Below are 6,044 nucleotides of genomic sequence, written 5' to 3' on the forward strand. Positions count from 1 at the left end.
CTTACTTCTATGCAACTCTGCCACAGATCTTTGGTATTATTTAGAAATATAACTCAGTGTTAACAATGCTGTCAGGAAACCAGTGCAGTATATGCATTTTCATCTTGTTGATATAAAATTTGTAGTTGGCTAATTCCTTCACTGACCAGAAAAAAAATTACCGTCAGATTATTAAACCGTTTATCCTTCTGCTGAATACAGCAGTAACTTAAATGATCAGAAAATTAAGGCACAGTAGCTTCATAACAATATTATTATTTTCTGAAGATATGTTTATTTTTCACTGTGGTGTGTGGCAGAATATAAGATGTGGAGAAAGTCGTGAAGGACATTTTATATCTGTTCATGTTTAGGCCAGCAAGACTCCATATCCTTCTATTGAGCAAAGGATTCTGAAGGATGTCATTTCAAGAAAATAAATCTTTTTATACCCAAACACTCTTTCATGGGGAATGTGTTCACAATATAGGAAAAAAAAATCTAAGTGAATCCCCCTACCCCATATTAAACACTATCTGAAAAGTAAACAAAACTTTGCAAGTATTAGGTCCTCAGAGGCTAGTCACCTCCAGCTTTAAATTGTATGCCTAACAAGATGTGTTCAGTGTTTATCGCAAGGTTTTAGCTTTCTTTGAACATTTGACATAAACATGAGATTAATATGTCATGAATATGACCTGACTTGAAGGCTATCTGCTTTTAGAACAGTGTCCAATATAAAGAAAAGGGCATCCATTTTAAGCAAGGGAAGTTCTGAATTAATTTAGCAAAGCACTTCAGTTCCTTTTAAGGGGAACTTGTCACTGTGACTGCAGAAGTACAATAAAAATAAGTTGAAAAATGTGAAAAGTAAAATGTGAGAAAATTTTTATAGGACAGATAAACCATCAGGCTACTTTAAATAGAAAATTATAAGCATTTAAGCAATGAAAGAAAGAAAAAGAATGATAGAAAGGAACAAAGGAAAAAAGGAAAAAGTAAGAAATTAAGAAAGAAGGAAGATAAAATTGGGAAAGGATTTATGCTCTTTTCCTTACGAAAAGTGCCAATACATATTTTTTTTAAGTTCTGCCAGTGTAGACCAAAATTTTTATCTTAATACCTGGTACATCATCTCAAGAACTGTAAATAGTGCTTCTAAACACATTTGTATTATCTCCTTTAGAACATTTGCCTTATTAAAGACAAAACGTCTCTGTATAAACAGTTTGAAATAAGAAAATTGAATTAAAAACCAAATACATCCAGTATATCAAATGACACAGTTCTGAGACTAAGGCCCATTATTTTAAATAAGTCCTTGTAAAACACTATATTCGCGGCAAGATTGGAAGTAACATATGAGGAAAGACAACTTGTCTGCATCCAGTTGTGGGAGAGATGTTCCCTGCCCATTTCTTCCTACCCGAAATTATTGCTGATGCCTTATCCTATAAAAATGATTGCATATCTCTTCTTTAAAAATACTTATTTATGGGCCTTCCCTGGTGGCGCAGTGGTTGAGAGTCCGCCTGCCGATGCAGGGGACACGGGTTCGTGCCCCGGTCTGGGGGGATCCCACATGCCGCGGAGCGGCTGGGCCCGTGAGCCATGGCCGCTGAGCCTGCGCGTCCGGAGCCTGTGCCCCGCAGCGGGAGAGGCCACAACAGTGAGAGGCCTGCATAGCGCAAAAAAAAAAAAAAAAAAAAAAAAAAAAACTTATTTATGAAATAGATGCTCCAAAAATAAAATCCTATGATCTCATTTTTATTACTGTGTTCTTGCCCTTTAAATTAGCTTTTGATTTCTTATTTTTCTTTTTTTTTTTTTTATTAGTTTCTGCTTTATAACAAAGTGAATCAGTCATACATATACATCTGTTCCCACATCCCTTCCTTCATGCATCTCCCTCCCTCCCACCCTCCCCATCCCACCCCTCCAGGCGGTCACAAAGCACGGAGCTGATCTCCCTGTGCTCTGCGGCTGCTTCCCACTAGCTATCTACCCTATGTTTGGTAGTGTATATATGTCCATGCCTCTCTTTCCCTTTGTCACAGCTTACCCTTCCCCTTCCCCATATCCTCAAGTCCATTCTCAAGTAGGTCAGTGTCTTTATTCCCGTTTTACCCCTAGGTTCTTCATGACATTTTTTTTTTTAAATTCCATATATATGTGTTAGCATACGGTATTTGTCTTTCTCTTTCTGACTTACTTCACTCTGTATGACAGACTCTAGGTCTATCCACCTCATTACAAATAGCTCAGTTTCGTTTCTTTTTATGGCTGAGTAATATTCCATTGTATATATGTGCCACATCTTCTTTATCCATTCATCCGATGATGGACACTTAGGTTGTTTCCAGCTCCGGGCTATTGTGAATAGAGCTGCAATGAACATTTTGGTACATGTCTGTTTTTGAATTATGGTTTTCTCAGGGTATATGCCTAGTAGTGGGATTGCTGGGTCATATGGTAGTTCTATTTTTAGTTTTTTAAGGAACCTCCATACTGTTCTCCATAGTGGCTGTACCAATTCACATTCCCACCAGCAGTGCAAGAGTGTTCCCTTTTCTCCACACCCTCTCCAGCATTTATTGTTGGTAGATTTCTTGATGATGGCCATTCTGACTGGTGTGAGATGATATCTCATTGTAGTTTTGATTTGCATTTCTCTAATGATTAATGATGTTGAGCATTCTTTCATGTGTTTGTTGGCAGTCTGTATATCTTCTTTGGAGAAATGCCTATTTAAGTCTTCTGCCCATTTTTGGATTGGGTTGTTTGTTTTTTTGCTATTGAGCTGCATGAGCTGTTTATAAATTTTGGAGATTAATCCTTTGTCAGTTGCTTCATTTGCAAATATTTTCTCCCATTCTGAGGGTTGTCTTTTGGTCTTGTTTATGGTTTCCTTTGCTGTGCAAAAGCTTTGAAGTTTCATTAGGTCCCATTTGTTTATCTTTGTTTTTATTTCCATTTCTCTAGGAGGTGGGTCCAAAAGGATCTTGCTGTGATTTATGTCATAGAGTGTTCTACCTATGTTTTCCTCTAAGAGTTTGATGGTTTCTGGCCTTACATTTAGGTCTTTAATCCATTTTGAGCTTATTTTTGTGTATGGTGTTAGGGAATGATCTAATCTCATACTTTTACATGTCCCTGTCCAGTTTTCCCAGCACCACTTATTGAAGAGGCTGTCCTTTCTCCACTGTACATTCCTGCCTCCTTTATCAAAGATAAGTTGGCCATATGTGCGTGGGTTTATCTCTGGGCTTTCTATCCTGATCCACTGATCTATCTTTCTGTTTTTATGCCAGTACCACACTGTCTTAATTACTGTAGCTTTGTAGTATAGTCTGAAGTCAGGCAGCCTGATTCCTCCAGCTCCGTTTTTCGTTCTCAAGATTGCTTTGGCTATTCGGGGTCTTTTGTTTTTCCAAACAAATTTTGAAATTTTTTGTTCTACTTCTGTGAAAAATGCCAGTGGTAGTTTGATAGGGATTGCATTGAATCTGTAGATTGCTTTGGGTAGTAGAGTCATTTTCACAATATTGATTCTTCCAATCCAGGAGCATGGTATATCTCTCCATCTATTTAAATCATCTTTAATTTCTTTCATCAGTGTCTTATAATTTTCTGCATACAGGTCTTTTGTCTCCTTAGGTAGGTTTATTCCTAGATATTTTATTCTTTTTGTTGCAATGGTAAATGGGAGTGTTTTCTTGATTTTACTTTCAGATTTTTCATCATTCGTGTACAGGAATGCCAGAGATTTCTGTGCATTAATTTTGTATCCTGCTACTTTACCAAATTCATTGATTAGCTCTAGTAGTTTTTCGGTAGCATCTTTAGGATTCTCTATGTATAGTATCATGTCATCTGCAAACAGTGACAGCTTTACTTCTTCTTTTCCAATTTGGATTCCTTTTATTTCCTTTTCTTCTCTGATTGCTGTGGCTAAAACTTCCAAAACTATGTTGAATAAGAGTGGTGAGAGTGGGCAGCCTTGTCTTGTTCCTGATCTTAGTGGAAATGGTTTCAGTTTTTCACCATTGAGGACAATGTTGGCTGTGGGTTTGTCATATATGGCCTTTATTATGTTGAGGAAAGTTCCCTCTATGCTTACTTTCTGGAGGGTTTTTATCATAAATGGGTGTTGAATTTTGTCGAAAGCTTTCTCTGCATCTACTGAGATGATCATATGGTTTTTCTCCTTCAACTTGTTAATATGGTGTATCATGTTGACTGATTTGCATATATTGAAGAATCCTTGCATTCCTGGAATAAACCCCACTTGATCATGGTGTATGATCCTTTTAATGTGCTGTTGGATTCTGTTTGCTATTATTTTGTTGAGGATTTTTGCATCTATGTTCATCAGTGATATTGGCCTGTAGTTTTCTTTCTTTGTGACATCCTTGCCTGGTTTTGGTATCAAGGTGATGGTGGCCTCGTAGAATGAGTTTGGGAGTGTTCCTTCCTCTGATATTGTTTGGAAGAGTTTGAGAAGGATGGGTGTTAGCTCTTCTCTAAATGTTTGATAGAATTCGCCTGTGAAGCCATCTGGTCCTGGGCTTTTGTTTGATGGAAGATTTTTAATCACAGTTTCAATTTCAGTGCTTGTGATTGGTCTATTCATATTTTCTATTTCTTCCTGAGTCAGTCTTGGTAGGTTGTGCATTTCTAAGAATTTGTCCATTTCTTCCAGGTTGTCCATTTTATTGGCATAGAGTTGCTTATAGTAATCTCTCATGATCTTTTGTATTTCTGCAGTGTCAGTTGTTACTTCTCCTTTTTCATTTCTAATTCTACTGATTTGAGTCTTCTCCCTTCTTTTCTTGATGAGTCTGGCTAATGGTTTGTCAATTTTGTTTATCTTCTCAAAGAACCAGCTTTTAGTTTGGTTGATCTTTGCTATCGTTTCCTTCATTTCTTTTTCATTTATTTCTGATCTGATCTTTATGATTTCTTTCCTTCTGCTAACTTTGGGGGTTTTTTGTTCTTCTTTCTCTAATTGCTTTAGGTGCAGGGTCAGGTTGTTTACTCGAAATGTTTCCTGTTTCTTAAGGTGGGATTGTATTGCTATAAACTTCCCCCTTAGAACTGCTTTTGCTGCGTCCCATAGGTTTTGGGTCGTCGTGTCTCCATTGTCATTTGTTTCTAAGTATTTCTTAATTTCCTCTTTGATTTCTTCAGCGATCACTTCATTATTGAGTAGTGTATTGTTTAGCCTCCATGTGTTTTTATTTTTTACAGATCTTTTCCTGTAATTGATATCTAGTCTCATAGCATTGTGGTCGGAAAAGATACTTGATACAATTTCAATTTTCTTAAATTTACCAAGGCTTGATTTGTGACCCAAGATATGATCTATCCTGGAGAATGTTCCATGAGCACTTGAGAAAAATGTGTATTCTGTTGTTTTTGGGTGGAATGTCCTATAAATATCAATTAAGTCCATCTTGTTTAATGTATCATTTAAAGCTTGTGTTTCCTTATTTATTTTCATTTTGGATGATCTGTCCATTGGTGAAAGTGGGGTGTTAAAGTCCCCTACTATGAGTGTGTTACTGTCGATTTCCCCTTTAATGGCTGTTAGTATTTGCCTTATGTATTGAGGTGCTCCTATGTTGGGTGCATAAATATTTACAATTGTTATATCTTCTTCTTGGATCGATCCCTTTATCGTTATGTAGTGTCCTTCTTTGTCTCTTCTAATAGTCTTTATTTTAAAGTCTATTTTGTCTGATATAAGAATTGCTACTCCAGCTTTCTTTTGATTTCCATTTGCATGGAATATCTTTTTCCATCCCCTTACTTTCAATCTGTATGTGTCTCTAGGTCTGAAGTGGGTCTCTTGTAGACAGCATATATATGGGTCTTGTTTTTGTATCCATTCAGCCACTCTGTGTCTTTTGGTGGGAGCATTTAGTCCATTTACATTTAAGGTAATTATTGATATGTATGTTCCTATTCCCATTTCCTTAATGGCTTTGGGTTCGTTATTGTAGGTATAGTCCTTCTGTTGTGTTTCTTGCCTAGAGAAGTTCCTTTAGCATTTGTTGTAAAGC

The sequence above is a fragment of the Hyperoodon ampullatus genome, assembly GCF_949752795.1.
Source record: "Hyperoodon ampullatus genome assembly, chromosome: 9".
Classification (NCBI taxonomy): domain Eukaryota; kingdom Metazoa; phylum Chordata; class Mammalia; order Artiodactyla; family Ziphiidae; genus Hyperoodon; species Hyperoodon ampullatus.